Here is a 24,145-nt window from a genome sequence, read left to right as displayed (position 1 = left end):
ATGATAGATCCGAGAAGATTTTGAAAAATGTTTAGCTACAAAATACAACTCTATTTTATTTTTTCAAATACCGTAAGGCAAATACATCTTATTCTTACAAAAAAACATCTGATTATAAAAACCTCAAGTAGCATTTTCTTCGAATGATGACAAAATAAAGATTTTCAGGGGAGAAAGCACATGAAATTTAGAGTCTATGTAAAACAAGAACTATCATAAGCCCAAAGTGTGTTTGTGAGCGAGGGGAAGGTGGGTTAGGACACCTACATGAGAAGGGGGAACCCAAGATTTAAAAGTACCACCACTTTACTTATAAATATATCCAGAACAGGTGCCTATGGGCATCTCAGGGAACAAACAAACTGGACTCCAAAATAAAACTCCCTTACTTCCCATTAAATAACTCTCATGTCAAACATAGCCACACAAATGCAATCAACATGTTTCATCTAACAGAGAAAGTTGCAAATAATACTTGCATTCAGAATTGTTTGTGTCCCATAAATATTTTCCTAGCCACAGAACTATAAAATCTGTTGATTGATATTTTGCTATTTGCTTTAATCTGAAATATTCGCGTAGCACAAAAATGTCAAGATGCAAGTGCCAAACTCCCTTTCGGGCTAAAGGTCTTAGAACCAGAATCTCACAATCTAAAGGAGTCTTTTCTAGACTTCATTCAAAATAATATAGGCATCACAGGATCCCTGAGCACTGAAACCTTGCTCATTCCTTTGCCTATGAAATTTCTAGGATATGAGCTTGTCAGTTTTTCAAGTGAATTTGCTATACAGTGAGCTAGCTAATCAATTGGTTACATGTACACAATATTTTTTCTTCTTTCTCAGAGTTTAGCCACACATGAATGTTCACAACATATATATATAATTGACAAAGCTATAATTTCATGTTTAAAATTCTTTCTACAGTATTCTCTTAAAGCATTCACAATAGATAGTACAGAAAACTCAAGCTGCCTGCACGGAGCTAAAACAATTCACTCTAGATGCTATACAACGAAAGCAATCATCAGCCAAATCAGGTGTTTTAAAATGTTAAAAGTTTTTTAATTCAGTATTTCCCTTTGCAAACAGTCAAGCTGCTTCCAGACAAGTACACGTTTAAAAAATAAAAAATAAGTAAACTGGGATTACTTACTAGACATTATATTTTATTTCAGCCTTTAGTATTATCAGATCTTCAAGAACATCCCACTATAGAAACAGTCACTGATTCAAACTGACTTTAAAAAGACAACAAAGAATAGATTTTTAAAGGCCACGCTAAACCTACGTATTTTGCACCAATGTTAAGATACTTAAAGGCATTGAAGTATTATGAGATTTCTTTATTTAAAAAAGTAAAATCCAGTTGAGTCCTGTTAAAGCCAGTATTTCTGACATCTTTCAGTTAATAAAAAATGTTATTTTTTAGATATGAAGATAAAATTAACGACCCACTACCAGCTATGCATAAAGTTTGAATTCTTTTTCCAACAGAAATAACGGATTTGTGCCAATCCGTTCCAATGCTCTTGCTCAGTAGCTCCTATGACTAGAGGTGTGTATCTGAGAGGGGTTTCAAGGTACTGTCTCCAGCCTTGTCCAGAGTGAAGCTCACTGGCCCAATCTGAGAGAAACCCCTGACCCTGGCAGCATTGTAAAGCCACACTTGCCTTTTCAGCCATCCTATGACATCCTTTCAAAGAAGATATATCTCACAGAATTAGAATTTCTACCATATGTCCAAATCTTCTTGTTTCCTCTGGCTTTCATTTTCCTCTCTCGGGGGAAATGGCGGGGAGCCCCCAAACTCTCCTAAAGCTCGCACTATTTCAGAATAGCTGAATTTAGCCCATTCTAAGACTGGAATTGCAGAAAACGAACACAAAGTGGTATAAACAAAGCTGCAGAGGTCACACATCCTTACTGTGAAAATGAAGAGATAATGATCAGAGCCACATGACGGAGAGAAACAGAACTCCGATTTTCAAAGAGTTGGGGTAGGTACAGTACAATGGGATCCGTATACATCAATGGGTTCTAAGGTTCATAAAGATGTGTGCAGAACATCAAAGTGATTCAGTAATATGTCTTTCCCCTGATAGTCACCTTTTTTTGTTTTTGATGACAAAATTAGAATCTTTAAGAACCTCAACACTGAGCTTTAAAGAAAGAAAAACATATTTAAGTGTGTGTGTATATAATGTACATACATACGTACCTCCGCCATATACAATCTATAGCATATATTATATATTGACTTAAAATTTTAAGTGAAGCTTTGCTTTTCTCCTGTCCAGGTTTGTCTAATTAAAACCCATGATAAACTTTCTGGACTCTAATATTTCCAACCGAACAACTGAAACCAGGAGGGTGTGCCTCTAGGCAGCAAGGCAACAATGATAAGCAGCAGGTTAGCCACTAATTTCTCAACCAGGGTAGATTGTGAAAGTGTGATGTTCTGATATCCAAGAAACTGTTCAGGAGAGAATAGGATAAATCAAGTTTAATAACTCTGCTCCTAATTGTTCCCCCAATGCTCAACTCTAATTACTTGGAGAACTCTCCTGACTGTCACCTGATATTAAGTTGTTGGAGGCTGAGCCTGGAACAGCGAGATAATCAATAAACATTTAGTGGGGAGAAGAATGAAGATCCTGTTAAGCAGTGGGAACCTGCAGCACCCAAAGCCCTTCTGCTCATGAGAAAACCTGTGGGACAGCCATAGTGATTGCAAAGCAATAATCCAAAGCGCTGTTTTTAGGCCTTGAGGCCTTTAGGCAACAGTACATTTGAGGAAAAAAGGTTAACACGGTCACCCTAATTACAGCCCACTTTCACATACTTCATATATAAGCGAAGACAAGCCAATTAGGTAGAAAGGAAGATAAGGGAAGTTTTATTTGTATACTAATTAAACCCCTGATGAAATTAAAGGAAAAACATACAGCTCTGTAATTGTGTCTGAGAAAGGTCACTTCAGGTTCAGTTATCAGAACAGCACAGCCTTGAGATATTTCACTTAATCCGCAGTACAGCCCTCATTTTGTACTCAGGTCTTAATATTTACCAAAAAAAGAAAAAAAATTCAAAGCCTGATACTGCATTTATCTTTAAACTGTGTTGCGAACAATTTTAGCCATTAGAAAGCTAAGGCTAAATGTGATAACAAGAGTGTTTTAAAAAGACACACTAATATTCTGCCTGTATAAGAACTGATGGCACAAGTCTAAGTTTTCACCTTAAAGCCAAAATGTTTTAAAGCAAAACGTTTTACAACAAAATCCCAAACTGACTGTATATCCGAAGCTATTCTGCAATATGTTGACTGTATTTCTTTGGATGATGATGTCACTGCCCACCTTCATTTACGCCTCTCATAGTCCAGGGCGGGGAAAGCCAATGCTTTCACTAAACTACTTATGAGAAGATATTTTTACATCTGGTTATTTTCCTAAGGTGATCATGAAAAGCTATTTATTGCTAATGAAAGCTGGCAAGAAAAATATAGGTGCCAAGGAAGTAGTTAAATATAGGGAAAGCTTAGGTGCAGAATACATGGTAGATGCGAATATTTAAAAGACCCTCATAATTTTTAAATGTCTCTTTTCTTATTTGAAGTGTCTGACGTTCCCATAATAAACATGTGTTACCACTGAGTAAGAGCACAAGTTATTTTTTAATGCACACATGATTTCATATTTCTAAAGCTTTAAGTGTTAATTTATTAAAGCTAACAATTTTTTTGATTGCAACTATAAGCTAAAATGCTATTAGTTTGCACCTATGAAAATATTTTGTGCAGTGGAAATTTTTTTAATAACAGCTTTATGGAGATATAATTCACATACCACATAATTCACCTTTTTAAAGCGTACACTTCAGTGGGGTTTTGTGTATTCACAGAATTATGCAACCATCACCAGTAGAGGTCTTTTGTCAGGAGACGTTCTTTAAAAAAAACTTATCAAAACAACATGGCTACCTACATACAGTAGCTCCTATTTTGGCAAACTTGAATTGTAAACTACACAAGGCATACAAAGCCTATCATTTCGTTCAGTAATAGTTTCAAAAATACGAAAGTTAGAACACGAATTCCCTCAATCAGAATATTTGATTAATAAAGGTGGGAGAGTACAAAAGTTAAGGTTATCTGAAAGAAAGTGCACACCTCTCCAATTAATAGTTCTGGATGTTCAGGGAATCATCCCACATAGTTCTCTCTCATAAGGGCACAGTACAGCAGTGCGTTAGACCATTAGGCCAGCTAGGAAGACCGAGCCCCGGGAGATACCGCTTTTATAGATTTTCTTTTGTCTAATGGGAAATATCTATGGATCCACATTCCTACAGACTAAAAGCTAATGGCTTATTCAATTTGGTATAAAAGTCAGTCATACAAAATGAAAGGCAAGACAACAACGCAAGTGTTATAAAAAATGAAGCTACATTTCCTAGGTCGGGGGAAAAAACATCTATAACACATTTTTTAAAACTTCACTGTTGTTATGACCATAATTCATGAATAAACATTCCTAGATTGTGATAAATTGGGTAAAACATCTCAGGGCACTAAAACTAACATTGGGAAAGGAAACAGCACTGTCTTCAGCCTTACTCTAATAGTGTGACAACTAGAAAATTATATTAATCAAGAAGTGAGGAGCTGCTGGGTAGATCACACAAGGCAGGCTGCCACAGAAAGTATAAAGTTAAAGTGACACAACCACCAAGCTTACAACTGGGCACACGAGTCAGGGATGAAATTAGAGGCCTCCATATTTTACAATAAAGCGTGAAAGTCTGTGAGATACGCAATCAGACAATTTACAATAAATATAAGATAGTAAAAGATGCTGGTATGGTAAAATTAATACATGGATAAATTCCAGTTCTTAGTGCTCTATATTTTAGATGGATAGTTTGAATGAAAAGTTCCGCAATTTTAAGTTATCTTCCTTAGGAACGCTGTCTTTTATTATTTTCTAATAACAGTCTTATGCAGAATGTATCGTAAGCTGGAGCTGCAGATGAAGTAACTCACCCACTTTTGGGGTTGAATAAATGACAGTCTAGTTAAAACTCACACATGTCTAGTAAAACAATAGATGTGAAAGTGTCCTATAAACCAAAAAAGTCTACATAAATTTAATATGCATAATTAATGCAATACTTAACACTTCTCCATGTAGTGTCATTGCATGGCCTTCTTTAAATCCCAACCTATATGTGGCAACTTTTGAGTCTCCATATTATTTCACATCATATATATATATATATATATATATACACACACACATATATAAACATATACAATTTTTTAATAACTATTTCTATGACACTTGAAAAGATAAAAGGAAATTAACAAACTAAATGTAAAATAGCTTACTTTTACAAATAGGCCATATGGTTGATGATTATTAAAAAAAAATGGAGCAAATGAAGCAATGAAACTTCACCTTTAAAATTTCAAAGTACGCTGTAAGATTTTGTTGTGTAATGGCTTACGGTTATTGGTACCACATTCTCACATATTCCTTTGTAAATGTCCTCTTACATTCCATCAGTTTATAAAAGGAAAAAGTTAATCCTTCCCAGTAAACAAACTGAAATTGATCAATAGTAAAATATAATGGAAAGAAAAGGAACCTCATAAAAGTGTTCAAAGTATATTGAATGCTGTTTGTTCTAAACCTCACATATGCACTACAACATTCTTGTAGACTAAAAGTGTTAGATGATAATAAGATATAGTGGGAGAGAAATAGCTGAAACACATTTTAAATGACAAAAAAAAAAAGGAGGATAATAAAGAGAATCATGAGAGCGCTCTCAACTGGAAAATACACTCTGAAAAGGACAGAACAGACCAGCGGTAGCTAGATTTATTGTGACACATGGCATGTAAGCAGTAATGTGGCAGTAATGTTTTCTCAGAGTAGAAAACAAACTGCATTTAGCTGCACTACAGACCTTACGAAACAGACACCGGCTGCAGGGGACAACCACCATACTGTTGCTGTAATAAAAATCAGCTTACGCAGCTTCCAAGTCCCCTCTGAGAATCCCTAAGAAATACAAGGGGATGGAACACACATAGGTTCTTCTGTTGGACCTTACCAGTTACAGACTACCCAGCAGGTCCCAGAAGCTTTACACAGATGATAGTCTTAGCCATGTGAAGGTCCAGGAAGTTGCTGAATTCCCTGGCAATATTTTAAGTGAGGCAAGCTATGAATTAGGTGGTAGAAAAGTATCATTTAGAATTAGATGCTGTTTTCAAATCGCTTGAGAATTACCTAAAACTACTGTCTAAGAAGAATTTGAAAAAAATATGAATAATTCATAAAGGGCTTCATATAGTTGGGTTGCTGACATTTAAATAAAAAGAAATTATTGTTGGAAGAATTTTTCAATTGTAAGAATTCTTTTTGTGATATAATTGAATAATATGTTAAGTAATCCTATACAATAATTAAAATACCCTCACATTAATATTTTCATTGTGATACAGAATTCAAATTACTCTCTTGAATATGCTATATATTAAATAAAACTAATTAAAGTAAATCAAATATCAGCTGAGTAAAAATTAATTATTTAAGAGAATCTGAAGGTCAAATTTAAATTAGAAAAATAAACTTAGGTTCTTTTAGACATAAATGTAAATAAAACAAAGTCCAAGGTTTTTCTTAAAAGTTTATTCATGGGATGAATTTTTGTGTATTAAGTGTTCTACCACTGATTTCTATCTTAATTTTAGAGGTATGATCACAGGGGGGAAAGTTCTGAACAGCAAACCTTTACTAACATTGACTATCTGGAGCATTCCACCTTTGTATGAGGGCACTAGGCCTGTTCTTGAATAATGTCTCTCAGACTAAATGTTGAATAAATGTTTGTGATTATTCCCCAAGTCCTGGAAGCCGGGGGGGGGGGGGGGTGGGGGGGGGGGGAGGACATAGCTTGAGTGACAACTGAACCATATGATTGTCATCATACAAGCATCTCACAGTTACATTGATTCATTTTTCATAGTCCAATGAGACGGTTCACATTATTATTCCTATTTTACACACAAGGGAAAACTAAGAATCAGAGAAGTTAAGTAATGTTCCCAAGGTCCTATAACTACTGCATGGGTTTATGCCAAAATGTGAGCCCAAGTCATAGTACACTGAACCCTCATTCCTTATCCTGTGCCACAATGGTATTAGTAACCATCTCTCCAGATTTTCCATAAAAATCCATAAACTGGAAAATCCGCGTGGAAATGCAAAACCAATATTTCACCTATTTCTCAAGTAAGGCAAGGTATTCAAATCTATTTAAATGACAGCTTTCTATTTATATTGAAATAAACTTCAACAAGGACTTCAGTGCTATGTAATGGCACACTTTCCACATCAAAAGTCAAAGCATGCATGGGGCGCCTGGGTGGCTCAGTCTGGTTAAGCGACCAACTTCAGTTCGGGTCATGATCTCATGGTTGGTCAGTTTGAGCCCCACATCAGGCTCTGTGCTGTAAGTTCAGAGCCTGCCTCAGATCCTCTGTCTCCTTCTCTCTGCCCTTGCTCTCTTTCTCTCTCAAAAATAAATAAACATTAAAATAAAATCAAAGCATGCACAATTCAAGATTGCCTGTATGAAAACATCATTTCTTAAATGCACTAATGAAATAAAAAAAATTAACATTTGGAAAGGATGAATTATATAGCACAGCACTGCAGTACAGAATTTCATATATTTCATGACCACATTAGGCTGCCACTTTTTTTTAACCTTTTGAAAAGTAATGGAGTTCTCTTTCCTTTATAAGTTAGCAACAATAGCATTGAAGTTCCCCTGCAGATCTTGAGATCTGGCTGCCTAGTAAAACTTCAACTTTTATTTTTTTTTATTTTTTTTAATGTTTATTTTTGAGACAGAGAGAGACAGAGCATGAATGGGGGAGGGTCAGAGAGAGGGAGACACAGAATCCGAAACAGACTCCAGGCTCTGAGCTGTCAGCACAGAGCCTGACACGGGGCTCGAACTCACGGACCGCGAGATCATGACCTGAGCCGAAGTCGGCCGCTTAACCGACTGAGCCACCCAGGCGCCCCGTAAATTAACTTCAACTTCTAAAAGATTTACTATAGGATCTCCACACTATCGTAACATATATCAAGCTCTATAATATCAACACTTATAGCTAAACCCACCTGTTAAAGAGATCTTAGTGACTGTGTAAAAAGTCATCAACGTGCCTCATTTAATCCAAAAATGCCACCCTTAAAGAACAGACGCCATACAGATTGCATTTTAATATTATAGTAATGGAAGAATTAGTAGTTCGTACTGATATGTGTTCATCAAAGATGAGAACAGAATTGCATTTGACTTTAAATGAATCCTATTATACTTTCTTTGAAAGGAATAATGGGGAGAGCAAATGGAGGAAAGAAAAAGAATTGAATGACAGATCAACAATCCAAATCCAGTAGGTCTGGTGCCACTCCAAGTCATAAACATTCACCTGCAGCCAGCACGGAACAGGTGACATGAACAAAGCAAACGGCAACTACCACAAAACCCGCTGTGACACCTGGTTGTCCCCACATATTTCTGACCCTGCAAATACCCTAACAAGGAAGTCAACATGAGAGGGATTCTCCTGTGTGGAAAATGTACTTTCATTCAACTTGACCCCTGAAAGAACACCAACCTCCTCATTCGGTGCCCAACTGAAGAAATGGCAACATATTCCAGGAAGAAAACCTGGCTGCCTTGAATTTGTTTAGAATATGTCATCTCTAATGTGACCACACCTGAAGGGGCTTTTTAAAGGAATGAAAATAAATAGGAACAGTTTATTGAGTTGGGTGGACTGAAAGGAGTTGAAAGAAATAAAATGGCTTAATCATTTTTCCACTAATAACTTCAAATATTATTAGATTTCCCAAAGGAAAAAGACACTTTTTTTTTCAAAGATTTTATTTTCAAGTAATGTCTACACCCAACATGGGGCTCGGAACTTACAACCTTGAGATCAAGAGTTGGATGTTCTACTCACTGAGCCAGCCAGGCACCCCAAACACTTCTGATTATGCAAGATTTTTGCCTTATATGCTGATCCTAAAACCTAACCTCAACACTGGATGTAACTTTACTGTATCTATCTGGATCATGCCTATCCATGCCATAGCCATAAATAATAATAATAATAATAATAATAATAATAATAGCTAACACTTCCTGTGTACTAATCTTATTAATACAATTAATCATTATAACAACTCTACGAAGTCAGTACTATTATTCCCACTTTACTTATGAGAGAACTCAACTAACTTGCCCAAGGTTACACAGAGCCAGAGTTCAAAACCAGGCAGAGTGAGATGTAAATAAATAAACACATAAAAACAAAGAATATACTCTTCTTGGAAGTGACTTCCTAACTAGAAAGACAAGAAGATATTTAGAAAGCAGTTGGTTTTCAAGCTAAGTGTTCAATGTGGTAAAGATCATTTTCATCAGAATAAAATGGCACATCTGAGAAATACAAGAGGTAAGGCTTGGCTGAAGGATGCCATTGAGAATGGCAGGAGAAAAGACTAGAAAGGTACATATAGTCCAAGTGTGGCCAGAAAACCAGACTTTTAATCTTTCAAATGATTTTTATACAGTGTTCCACAGAGGGGCATCAAACAACTTGGAGGCAACACTTGAATTAGTAGACTCCCAACTCCCTTCCTTCTCTCCACCAGACTTTGTATTAATGTTTTCTATGAGCTTTTGTATAAGATTATGTTCAGAGAAGGGTCTATGGCTAAGTACTTGCCAACTATTGTCATAGAAAGCCATGGGAAGCCACTGCAATATTCCTGGCCTGGGGCAGCATTCTTCAATCTTGGTCTCAGAGATCATATGAAAAACCATAACTGCCAAATTAGAAAAAATGCACGAGATCATTCTGGCCATACTGAAAAGCTCATTTGCATCTTCAGCTGGAATCTAACACAGGTTTGAGAAGATTTCACCTTTGAGCATAATGATTCAGTGATACACTAGATTTAAAAGTATTTTTAAAAGATCTGGCTTGTAATAGATAGTTTTCCTTAGTATGCTAAAGAGTATTATATCAAATTCACTTTTACATTACTCAAGCAGAATAAATATTAAATATTTACTTCATATAAATGCAACATCCTAGCCATAGATTTTCTATTTCTACTAATAACTATATGAAATCCTATAAGCTATTTGAATCATAAGACAGAGAGCCATAACTGAGTCTCAGCTCAGTTATGATGAAATATATGATAACAATACATTATTTTAGGAGCACCAAAAAGTCAATTAACAACTGAAATCAGTGATTGTTTTCAAAGAACTACACTACTTGTAGTGTATAACAAGTTAGTTGTTATACTGGGTTATTTTAAAGAGAAAAAGGTTAGGAAAAAAGTTACCACTAGCAATAACCATTAAGGTTTCTAAATAACTAAAAGGGTTGGTATCAGCTTTCCCATCATGTGATAACCCATGACAGATATTTTAACATATCTGAGTGAAATATGGAATTTTTAATCCCTCTTCCTCCTAATAATTACAAAAAGAGACTAAAGAGTAATACAGAAGTGTTAAAACAAAGATTCAGCAACAGTTAGCAATTTAAAACAAAGTATTAGGAAAAAGCAGAGAGATGAACCCAAGGCTTAGTGCAATTTCTTGAGAAACTGTAGTTGGGGAAAACTTGCGTCTTTGGATAGTAGCAGTTGAATATATAATATATATTCAACATATACATACTATATATACATATATATATATACATATATATATATTACATATTCAAGGGAAGTAACAACATAGCAAAACACATTTTTTATGGCTTTGCTTCAAAGGGAGTTTTCCTGTGTGAGGATGTGTGTGTGTGTGTGTGTGTGTGTGTGTGTGTACACATGTACGTATACATACTCAGTAAATAGTACCATTTTGATTATAAAGAGCTTCCCATAAAATTAGTATGGTTTACATTTCTGTTCCCTCTGTAACCAACCCATTCACCTGAAGAAAAACACACAGCTTTTCTATCCCTCTAAATGAGCGAGATCACCATCTAGTGGTGACTCCTTGAAATGTCAGGCCTATGGCTTCTGGACCCTAGAAAATGCTTTATGGAATGTTAACAGTCTACATATTCTAGAACATTCAAGTCTATTTAAAGAAAAACAGCATAATACCCTGGATAATCCTTTCCTTTTTAGACTAATAAAAACTCTAGAACAAGAGGGAAAAGTGGCAACTAAATATATAGTTCCCTGTTTTCAGCCTTTCTAGCAAACTTAGAGCTACAGATGATAAAATGTAAAGTTATATGAAATTCAGTGAATATGACTAACTAGAAAACAGAGCCTTCCTCTTTTCTGTATTTATAAAGCTTTAAAAAATTAGTTATTGTAGTGGATTGTATTTGTTCCACCTCCCTGAGAGAAAGTATACTCTCTCCTGTTCCACTGGTATCTGGATTGACTATATAATTGGTGATGTCTCTTCTGGAAAAAGGATTATATAGTCCCTATCTTGTAAGATTTGGGAGTGTCCATGTTGCTTTCTTTGGCCAACAAAATGTGGACAGAAGTAAAATAATGTCAATTCCTAGTAGACACAAGAACAGCAATGTTTTAAATAGAGACCATTACCACAAGACCAGCAGTGTCCAAGATAAGGGTTATTCTATCAGCCTTATTCAGTGTGAGGAACCCATGAAGCAGAAACCAGTTGATCCATGATGGGTATACACAAGGTGCAAGAAGTCTCTTGTAAGATTACTGAAATTTTGGGGTCACTTGTTACTGCAACATTACAAAGAGTATCCTGACTGATATAGTTCTATTCCTACATATAGCAATCTACTCTAAGATTTATACAGTTATGAAATCATTAATGGATACTTTAGAAAATCAGCTTCTAGTCTGATTTAATAGTAGATCATCAGTAGAGAAATGAATTTTAATTAAATATTAAAAACCATAGCAAGTCATTTGATTTTAGTCAGTGTAAAAACATGATAAAAGTATATTGCCACCTTACGGAAAAATATTGAATTGCACACTACAGATTAAACTAAACTAATCTGTGTGTCTGTACTTTATAAAAGACATTTTCTTCTGAAGACTTCCTTAATTTATATTTTAGTATAGCATATTTTATTTTAATATTTTCCACTCTAAAACATATAATAAGGAGAAAATATGTCTAAGCAATTCTTTGTTACTTTTATTCTTCTCAAAAATAAATTATATTTATTGATATTTTAAAATGGCCATGATATATTTCTAAATTTAAAAAGGGCTACTATAACACTGTAAAACATGACAGCATATTTTTTTAATTTTATTTTTTATTTTTTAAAATTTACATCCAAATTAGTTAGCATATAGTGCAACAATGATTTCAGGAGTAGATTCCTTAATGCCCCTTACCCATTTAGCCCATCCGCCCTCCCACAACCCTTCCAGTAACCCTCAGTTTGTTCCCCATATTTGTGAGTCTCTTCTGCTTTGACCCCCTCCCTGTTTTTATATTATTTTTGCTTCCCTCCCCTTATGTTCATCTGTTTTGTCTCTTAAAGTCCGCAGATGAGTGAAGTCATATGATTTTTGTCTTTCTCTGACTAATTTCACTTAGCATAATGCCATCCAGTTTCATCCAAATAGTTGCAAATGGCAAGATTTCATTCTTTTTGATTGCCGAATAATACTCCATTGTACATATATGCTGCATCTTCTTTATCCATTCAAACATTGATGGACATTTGGGCTCTTGCCATACGTTGGCTATTGTTGATAGTGCTGCTATAAACATGGGGGGGGGGCATGTGTCCCTTCGAAACAGCACACCTGTATCCCTTGGATAAATGCCAAGTAGTGCAATTGCTGGGTCATAGGGTAGTTCTATTTTTAATTTTTTGAGGAACCTCCACACTGTTTTCCAGAGTGGCTGCACCAGCTTGCATTCCCACCAACAATGCAAAAGAGATCCTCTTTCTCTGCATCCTTGCCAACTTCTGTTGTTGCCAGAGGTGTTAATGTTAGCTATTCTGACAGGTGTCAGGTGGTATCTCATTGTGGTGTTGATTTGTATTTCCCTGATGATAAGTGATATGGAACATTTTTTCATGTGTCGGTTGGCCATCTGGATGTCTTCCTTGGAGAAGTGTCTATTCACGTCTTTTGCCCATTTCTTCACTGGATTATTTGTTTTTTGGGTGTTGAGTTTGATAAGTTCCTTATAGATTTTGGATACTAACCCTTTATCTGTATGTCATTTGCAAATATCTTCTCCCATTCTGTCAATTGCCTTTTAGTTTTGCTGATTGTTTCCTTTGCTGTGCAGAAGCTTTTTATTTTGATGAGGTCCCAGTAGTTCATTTTTGCTTTTGTTTCCCTTGCCTCTGGACACATGTTGAGTAAGAAATTGCTGCGGGCAAGATCAAAGACGTTTTTGCCTGCTTTCTCCTCGAGGATTTTGATGGCCTCCTGTCTTACATTGAGGTCTTTCATTCATTTTGAATTTATTTTTGTGTATGGTGTAAGAAAGTGGTCCAGGTTCATTCTTCTGCATGTCGCTGTCCAGTTTTCCCAGCACCACTTGCTGAAGAGACTGTCTTTATTCCATTGGATATTCTTTCCTGCTTTGTCAAAGATTAGTTGGCCATACGTTTGTGGGTCCATTTCTGGGTTCTCTATTCTATTCCATTGATCTGAGTGTCTGTTCTTGTGCCAGTACCATACTGTCTTGATGATTATAGCTTTGTAGTATAGCTTGAAGTCTGGGATTGTGATGCCTCCTGCTTTGGTTTACTTTTTCAAGATTGCTTTGGTCATGACACCATATTTTTAAATACATCTATGATCTATCGTCTACACTAATATGCATATAAACACATTAATGTTTACATTTAAAATTTTGAAAGGTATACACCAAAATGACAACATAAATATTCTCAGTATTTTTCCTTATTTTTAACATAATATGTATACACTTTAGGTGATTGTCACAATTTTCATAAGATCAACTTTCATCACAAAACCTTAGTTTAAATTTATATACACAATATCATAACAACAGTAATTGAAATTGATTATGTAAATGTGCTCTACTAAACAAGGCAAGGAAATTAATCAGTTATATAACCTTTTATGAAAGGGGGAATATATATATATACAGATATATATATATATATACATACGTATATATATAATAGACAGTTACATTTAATCACTATCATTTATCCAACTTTTTGAGAGAGAAGATTTCAATTTGTTTCCCTTTCAGAGAATAAGCAGTAAGGGTCTTAGTATTTCTTAAGCTAATAGTCACATCGTAATACACATCCATCTGATTCAGGGGATTTTGTCAAACCCCCACCATAATTAAAGTTGTTTCTTTTTAATACTTTTAGCCATGACACAGCATAAACACCCTAAATCCACACTCTTTATAGACAAATGATTTTCTAAATTCCACAAGGACTCTATGTCTGTTCTGTGTCACAGGACTCAAAACAGAAAAATAGACAAATTCTATTTCCATCATAGAAGCGCTGTTGATAATTTTGGTCTGCTTTGATACTCTGACTTTGTTGCTGAAATAAGATAAAAGCCACCATAAAGGTGTTTCTTGTTTCATCTATCACAGAGATTTTCCTTGTTGGTACTCTTAACAATAATCCTTATTACTTATACCTCCCTAACTACATTTTGGAATTTGGCCAGACCTTTGGCTATCAGAAGACAAAACTGACAAACATACTTTACCCTTGATAGTTTCAGACCTTCCAATTTTATACAGGTTAATACTACCTTACATACAGTTTTAATTAAAACATAGTAAATAACACTTGCCAGCATTCATAAGATCAAAGCATGACAAGGTCATTCATTAGTTAACTCTCTGAAAATACTAAATTAAAATGCAATTTTTCAAGATTAGTAAATACTGTTGGTTTTCTGAAATCTCATGTTAAGTTAGTAACATAACAGTGAAATACATTTGGGAACTTCCAAATAAAACTCAAGCATGTTGGGGTGCCTGGCTGGCTCCGTCGGTTAAGCGTCCCACTTTGGCTCAGGTCATGATCTCACGGTTCGGGAGTTCAAGCCCAGTATCGGGCTCTGTGCTGACAACTCGGAGCCTGGAGCCTGCTTCGGATTCTGTGTCTCCCTCGCTCTCTGCCCTTCCCCCACTCACGCTCTCCCTCTCTCTATCAAAAATAAATAAACATTAAAAAAGAATTTTTTTTAAACTCGAGCATGTTAATTAAATGTTTCCTATAAACAGAATGATATAATGATTTAGAATACATAGCTCCACATAGGAGTAAAATTACCTCTAAAATGAATTAAACATTGCCACATAATCATGTCAGAAATATAAACATATAATTAGATAATTACCTTCAAAGTCTGAGACATTTATATTTATGCTCATTCCACTACAAATGTAATATTCTATAGTTGGTTACTATATTTGATCAGAGTTAAATTAAATTATTTCTGAAACAAAACCACCACTGAGTCTCAGATTAATGAAAACTAAAACACATTCAGAGAGTAAATAAATTTTGATTAGCCCTTTAACTTGTAATGTACTGCTTACTAATTTAAAAATAGACCCATTGAAACAACAAATAATAGTATTTTCATAGTTAGCCACGGAATGTTTGTAATTAAACTGTACAATCTGGGTCATTTTTATAGTGCATTCAAAGGAAATAATTTTTCTAATAGAGAAAGTTCTTACTATTAGAATTATCAATAAACATCTCTGGGTTCTGTTTCTTGTTCCACCAATTACTAGCTCTACAACCTGGGGCAAGTTAAATTCTCTGTGCCTTGGCTTCTTCATCTGCAAATTATGGATGATGATATTTAACTCAAAAATTGCTTTAAAAATTAAATAAGATATCCTCTATAAATGACTTAGAGTGCTGAGAAAACCATATCTAATGCAAGGACAAATACTAACAAAATGTACACAGTCCCTGAAGCCACAGTTCGAAAATTATGGAGAACTCCTTCCGAAAAATACAAGTCATAAGATCATAAAATTGCATACTTAAATTGCATACAATATTTTTAGCATATTATGAATTCAATTAATCACAGAAACTGAAGACTCTGTAGCAGTGGCAAAAATCGACTTCAGTCATAATATATATTATGTGGCACAATGTAAACGAATATCATTCACAAAATTACAGTTTACATATACTTGAATTCGGGTTTTCAGACCGAAATGGATATTTCAGACTAAAATGACTTCATTTAAGTATGGAGTGCCAGCAGATCACGTGCCAACCACAACCGAATGAGGTCGAATTAGAGGGGAAAGAGATTTAACACGAGTATCACTGAGAAGTGGATTTGACATGTGAAGGCTCGCCGTAGACTTATCTGGCCTTTCTATGGCGTCTCATAAAGAAAAGTGTAAAAAATAAAAATCGTTGTGGACTTAAACCTTAGTGAAAAGGAAACAGAGATCATGGGGAAAGTTGATTAAGATGAAAAGTAAAGGCACCCGAAGGAAAATTCCTTGTAAGTCGTACTTCTTTACAAAAAAACAAGACAAACAAATAGGCCAGGGCAGGGGACAAAAAAAGAAATCAAAACCAAAATACCCAAACACCCTCAAACTACAAGGGACTTTAATATTGCAACAAAACCAGAGAAAGAAAGAAACCCAGAAAAGTCCTATGCATTGATATTCAGGCTACCAGGAAAACTATGATTTCAAACATTTTTTTTAAAAGGCAGTTTTGTAGGCCTATTGATTCCTTTTGCACATTTCAAGGTAAAGTAGTTACTTTGTAGTTGACTCGATAATATAACAAAGATCTCTCAGGAATCTGGATTTAACAAGAACCCTTTCTATTTTTGAAATAAAAAAGACAAGTTACAGCTCAAACTAACTGGAATAAATGGCATGCAAGTACATGTGCTTAACATGCAATCTACTTATGCAATAATCCCATATATCTTCCAAAGCATAAGTCAATAAATCTTTCCTGCTGCACTATAAATTCCAAGGTCACGGACAAAGATGTTTATTAGTATAATTACAATGTAGAAATAATACCATTAAGCCTCCAGTTCCATGTCTCATAAATTAATAGAAATAGAAGATTAAGAAAGTGTCAAGTGTGGTTTTAATTCTTAGACACTAAAAAAATTCCTAGTGTGGCTCTCTTCTTTCACATGATCTAACTTCTAGTTTCATTTTCATTCGATCTCTGAAGGGGCTAACATTTTTTTAAAAGTGCTTGCAATGTACAGTTTTGTGATCATAAAAATTAAGGTATGACCTTAAGAAAAGAAGGGGAAAGAGCCAAATTGAATGGCTGAAGGAAACCCATTTAGAATATAACGAATCACTCAACTTGAAAGAAATTCTTCAACAGGATCTCTATGTTCAATTTCTAAATACATAAAAATGCTACACAATTCTTTTTGTTTGTTTGTTTGTTTTTTAATGTTTTTATTTAGTTTTGCGACAGAGAGAGACAGAGCATGAGCAGGGGAGGGGCAGAGAGAGAGGGAGACACAGAATCCGAAGCAGGCTCCAGGCTCTGAGCTGTCGGCACAGAGCCCGATGTGGGGCTCAAACTCACAGACTGTGAGATCATGACCTGAGTTGAAGTCGGACACTCAACCGACTGAGCCATCCAGACGCCCCATAAGTGCTACACAATTCTTAAACAACGTCTGAAATCTATCTCTACGAACTTCAAATATGCCTAATATTGACAATATCAATGGGTTCTCAATTGCCCTCCAATATCCAGTGGCTGCACTTTCTACTCCCCAACATGAGCAAAAATCAGTATTTCAGAGAAAAGAGGTTTTGAAATTATGGTCAAAGACTTTGAGTGCATAGTTTCACAGGAGAAAGAGGACTGCATAAAATGAGAATATCTAATTCTCAATGCCTGCACTTCCTATTATTATGGACTTCATTATCATTAGAATCATTTGAAAAGACCAGGTATTGTTCTGGGGTTTTATTTGTACTGCAGAGGTATGTTTATGTACCCGCCGATTACAGCATATCTGAGGCATTTAAAGCTAGAGTAAATCTCAACACATCTCCATGTCTGATGTCTTTCATGCCTTGTCAGAACTTTTCACCACCTGAGAAACAAACAGCAAAAACACTTTTTGTAAGCATATTTTGTTTAAACTGGATGCTCACTTAATGCCTTTGTCACTTGTTAATACAAATATAAAAGAGCTTTCCAATTTTCTAGGTACTACCACTTGACCGACCCCGGTGAAATCTCAGCAAGACTACAGGAACATCAGTTCCTCTACCTAAGACAGCAGCTTTGCTTATTAAGTTTCTTATCCTTAACAATCTCCACGGACGTCCCCAGTCTCAGTCTGTAGTGAGAAGCTTTTGGTATTTGCTACCAGTAGGTCACATAGCTCTTACATATAGTTTTCACATAGTTCTTACACTTAGTCTGCACGTAGTTTTCACACATCCAACATGAAACTCTTGCATAGCAAATTTTGCAGTCTTTTCAATAAGAGAGAAAAAGTATAATCAGATTTATAGCTACTTAAGTTTTAGGTGCTTTTGACCTTAAAATTAGTCGCTAACTATCCTGTGCCCTGTTTCCCCAATCTCCCGTCTTCGCATCTTTCATGTCTCCCTTTCTTCTCATTCTTTCTAATCTTTATTTATTTCCAGAATCATGGCTTTCCATTCAGACATACCTGGACAGTCCTAATTTCTTCAAACTTCCTTCGGGTTATCAAGTACCGTCTTTTCTTTTTGCCTTTCCTTACTTCCCCAAAGCAAAAAATTATGTGTTCCAAGTTCACTCCCCACCCACATACCAGATAAAATAAAAGAGTAGCAACTTTAGAGCCAAAAGATCTAAATATAGAGCCCTGCTTTAATATTTATTAGCTGAGGAAACTTGGTCAAATTACTAACATCCCTGAGTCTTATTTTCCTAACTTGTAAAAAAAAAAAAAAAAAAAAAAAGGAAATTATGCTGCCTGGATCATAGGTTCTTGTGAGGATTCAATGTGGTAATATATTTCTAGTATCCAGCAGGGCCAGAGACAGTAACCGCTCAATAAACGGAATGCTTGCTACTCTTTGCCATGTGAAATCTGACCTCTGGCTCCACCATTCTCCTAGCACAGGCGGGACCCGACAGGCTGGTGGCCAGTTGCCAGCCTTTTCTATATGCCAGGCAAGGAGGAGGAGCCCACTGAAGAACTAAAGGTACACACACCTTGGTGATTATCTTTTCAAATCCACAGAAGCTAATTTTTTGAGAGTTTTTTAAAATTTTTATTAAGTTTTCTATCGCAATTCCAGTACAGTTGGCATACAGTATATAGTACTGGGCTCAGTTGTACAATACAGCGATCCAACACTTCCATACATCCCTCAGTGCTCATCACGACAAGTGCCCCCTTAATCCCCGTCACCTATTCACCCATCACCCCACCCACCTCCCCTCTGGTAACCATCAGTCTGTTCTCTAGAGTGAAGAGTCTGTTTCTTGGTTTTTCTCTTTCTTTTTTTGTCTTTGTTCATTTTTGTTTCTTAAATTCCACGTATGAGTGAAATCATATGGTACTTGTCGTTCTCTGACTGACTTATTAGCAGCAGCTAATTTGCTGACCTGCTTGCAGAGAGGAGCAAAATAACGTTACACAGAAAAACAGTTTTAATGTAAAACTTAACAACTCTCTGACAATCTACAGTTCTTACAGATCCTCTCACCCAGGCCCCTGTAGCACCCTCTGTCTCTATCACGGCCCTCTCTCTATTCTATATTACACATAAGTGTATGCATATCTGTGCTCCCCATGAGCTCAGATGTCCTTGGAAACAGGAAGAACATTCGCTATTTGTTGATTAAATATTTCCTTTGAAAACTATCTTCTTTTAATTTTTTTTTAACGTTTATTTATTTTTGAGACAGAGAGAGACAGAGCATGAACTGGGGAGGGGCAGAGAGAGAGGGAGACACAGAATCGGAAGCAGGCTCCAGGCTCCGAGCCGTCAGCCCAGAGCCCGACGCGGGGCTCCAACACACGGACCGCGAGATCGTGACCTGAGCCGAAGTAGGACGCTTAACCCACTGAGCCACCCAGGCGCCCCTGAAAACTATCTTCTTTTAAAGAGTTTCTACATATGAATCTAAGCATATGCAGAAATATCTTCAAGTTTTCAGCAGAGATTCAAAGTTACTATGTACTATTTCTGGGCATTTGACATCACTGAGCAAACTTCCAATGTAATTCTTCACATGGGACCTAGCTCGGTCCTGCTTTTCTCTACCTCCTCTTTTTCCTACTGCCTTGCAAACTTAGGTCTTTCCCACGTGTCTGCTCTTTCTTTCACGTCTTCAAGACAGTTCATCTCTTCCTTACATCTTTGACAACACTTCACTGCAACCACCAGCCTCACATTTCCTCACTCAAACTTACGAGTCTCTCAAGTTAAATAAAACTAAAAGTTGAAATCATAATCTTTCTCGCATTCCCCAGCCTGAGTCCCACCCTAATCTCTTTATGTTAGGAAAACTATTAATCTTACACAATAAAATATTAATTCATCTTTCATTCTTCTCTATTCCCGTAGCCTCTACCTTTACCCTCTGATGAAGCCCTACTGTTGAAGACTTCTAAATAAGAAAGGTCCTCACTTCAAGTTTTTTAAAAACGAGTTATAAGTAACAACAAGATTAATCCTTGTGGTGCCTGGGTGGCTCAGTCAGTTAAGTATCCAACTCTTGATTCCGGCTCAGGTTATGATCTCACAGTTTATGGGTTCAAGCCCTGCAATGGGCTCTATGCTGACAGTGCAGATCCTGCTTGGGATTTTCTGTCTCTCTCTCTCTCTCTCTATTAAAATAAATAAATAGGGGCGCCTGGGTAGCTCAGTCAGTTAAGCATCCAACTTTGGCACAGGTCATGATCTCACCATTTGTGGGTTCAAGCCCCGCAGTGGGCACTGTGCTGACAGCTTAGAGCCAGGAGCCTGCTTTGGATTCTGTGTCTCCACCTCTCTCTGCCTCTCCCCTGCTCACACACTCTCTCTCTCTCTCTCTCTCTCTCTCTCTCTCTAAAATAAATAAACATTAAAAAAAATTTTTTTAGGGGCACCTGGGTGGCTCAGTTGGTTGGGCGTCGGGCTTTGGCTCAAGTCATGATCTTATGGTCCGTGAGTTCAAGCCCCGCATCAGGTTCTGTGCTGACAGCTGGGAGCCTGGAGCCTGTTTCAGCTTCTGTGTCTTTCTCTCTACCCCTCCCCTGCTCACGCTCCGTCTCTGTCTCTCTCAAAAATAAATAAACATTAAAATTTTTTTTAATTTTTTAAATAATAAATAAATAAACTTTAAAAATTAATAATAAATAAATAAACAAATAAAAAAATAAATAAACTTAAAAAAAAAAGAAAAAAGATAAATCGTTTTACCTCATCCTGGCCTACAGGAAAAGCGGGTCAGGTATGGAGAATTCTAACATTAACTGCTCAGGCACGAAGAAAGGATAGCTTAGAAGCAGAAATGCTTAGTCAGCTACAACAAACTAGGTGTTCAAGAATCACAAGATTTTTGAACCCAAGTGAACTAGTCAATCTAAAGGGAGCAAAACTTTAGGGCACCCTCACCTCACAAGCTTCATGAGATTAAAAACACATAAACACAAAATTAGGAATAAGAAGGAGCTGATAATATCACATACAAGTAAATTTTTAATGATCAGAAGGAACAATATGGCATAGTCCTATGTGTGTATGAAACACATTTTCAAATTTGAATGAAATGAAAGATTTTTATAAAAATACACAGGCAGAAAACCCATTCAATAAGACCCAAAATCCAACTCAAGATGACGCTTTTTCCTCCTATCAAAACTCCATTTTAGGAAAACATATCAACAAACAACAACAAAATTAAAGGGAGAGGGGCCATCAACAGAAGAAAGACTTCAAATGAGACACGGCAGAGGAAGCTTCAGCCTTCGGCCTTGAGTACATGTGGGAGAAGGGGACGGTGCTCCACCCCGGTAGGGGCTCAAGACATGAAAACACAAAGCACAAAATAGGGCAGGAGCAAGTCAGAAATCCACGGGAACACTATACGCAGGATGACCAGCCACGCCCACATGCCCCTCCCCAACCCTGCAGAACCCACTGTGAACAGACATTGGCCTGCAAACAAAAAAACAAAAACAAAAAACAGAGAGAGAAAGAGACATTTATTCCATAAAACAAACTAAAGGCAAACAAGAATCGGAAGAGTTCTCTAAGGGAGAAATAGGCAGCTAGCTTATGAGTGTCGGTGCCACGAAATGAAGACCAGTATATTCGTCAGGGGGGTCACCCAGCCCAGCCAGCTCACAGCCCTTCTCTCGAAAGAAAGCAAACCAGTCACCAAGTCTTCCCTTTTTCTTCATTTTTAAATGTGAATGACCAAACAAATCCTACCATAAACTTGAGGAAAACCTTGGTTCTAGTTACTAGGGCTACATAACAAACTATTCCACAATGTAGTGGTGTAAAACTACCATTTATTACTAGGCTCATGGATTCTGTGGACTCGGTAATAGGGCCAGCAGGGGCTGCGAGTCTCTGCTCCTGGATGACTGGGGCCTCAGCTGAAGGCTAGGGAAATCATCTGAAGTCTCATTCACATGTGTCTGGGAGTGGATGGGCACTGGCTTGTTGCATGAGACCTTAGCTGAGGCCATTAGCTGAAAACAGCCATACAAAGTTCCCCACGTGGCCTGGGCCTCCGGAGAATGATGGCTGGGTTCCAACAAAAAACACTGACGGAGAGAGTCAAGAGAAGCTGAGAGCCAACAGGAGAGAATGAACAGACAGAAGCCATGTTGCCTTTTATGACCTAGTGCTAGGAGTCATGCAGTATCACTTCTCCCTTATGTTGTTCATAAGGGCAGTCACAAAGGCCCATCCAATTTCAAAGAGAGGGAAACAGACTCTACCTCTTCATATTGGACTGGCAAGATTCTGGAAGCATTTGAGGAGCCAGAAATATCACTGTGGCCATTTCTGTAAAACATAGTGTTTGACAGCCCCCAACATGAAAGAAAGGGAGCAATAGAAACAAACAAGAAAGGGGAGGGGCGCCTGGGTGGCGCAGTCGGTTAAGCGTCCGACTTCAGCCAGGTCACGATCTCGCGGTCCGTGAGTTCGAGCCCCGCGTCGGGCTCTGGGCTGATGGCTCAGAGCCTGGAGCCTGTTTCCGATTCTGTGTCTCCCTCTCTCTCTGCCCCTCCCCCGTTCATGCTCTGTATCTCTCTGTCCCAAAAATAAATAAACGTTGAAAAAAAAAAAAAAAAGAAAGGGGAGCCTGGGTGGCTCAGTCCATTAAGCGTCAAACTCTTGGTTTTAGCTTAGGTCATGATCTCCTGGTCAGTGCGTTCGGGCCCCACGTTGGGCTCTGTGCTGACAGTGCAGAACTTGCTTGGCATTCTCTCTCTCCCTCTCTTTCTCTGCCCCTTCCCCACTTGCTCTCTCTCTCCCTCTCTCTCTCTCTCCCTCAAAATAAATAAAATTAAAAAAAAGAGGGGGCTCAGTCAGCTAAGTGCTCAGGTCACGATCTCAAGGTTTGTGGGTTCAAGCACCAAGTTGGGCTCTGTGCTGACAGCTCAGAGCCTGGAGCCTGCTTCGGATTCGGTGTCTCCCTCTCTCTCTGCCCTTCTCCTATTTGCTCTCTCTCTCACTCAAAAATAAAGAAAAAATAAACATTAAAAATTTTTTCAAAAGAAAAGAAACAAAATTCATAAAGACTTCAGAAGAAAGAGAATTTAAATAATTGTTTGTCTATTAAAACAATAACAAACTATGACTTAAGATATAAAAACTATGTTTTTAAAAGGGATGTTATGAAAAGAGAACTAGAGAATTAAAAGCAGTTCTTAGAAATCAAAACTGAGGACCAGAGGCACCTGGGTGGCTCAGTTAGTTAAGTGTCCAACTCTCGATTTCAGCTTAGGTCATGCTCTCTTGGTTCATGGGATGGAGCCCCACCTGGGGCTTCATGCTGAGTGTGGAACCTGCTTGAGATTTTCTCTCTCCCTCCCTCTCTCTCTCTC

At 37.0% G+C, this 24,145-nt stretch overlaps 1 protein-coding gene across 1 annotated transcript in view; it reads right to left on the bottom strand.

Annotated features, from left to right (window-relative positions):
• CCDC171 (coiled-coil domain containing 171) overlaps window positions 1-24,145 on the bottom strand; it is a 310,063-nt gene that overhangs the window by 99,003 nt on the left and 186,915 nt on the right. The window lies entirely within an intron of this gene.

The sequence above is a fragment of the Lynx rufus genome, unplaced genomic scaffold, assembly GCF_022079265.1.
Source record: "Lynx rufus isolate CCGP_SWC_20201006 ecotype Redwood Valley unplaced genomic scaffold, mLynRuf1.p SCAF_10, whole genome shotgun sequence".
NCBI lineage: Eukaryota > Metazoa > Chordata > Mammalia > Carnivora > Felidae > Lynx > Lynx rufus.
Note: the sequence above shows the minus strand (reverse complement) of the source record. Positions and strands in the feature narration are given on the sequence as shown.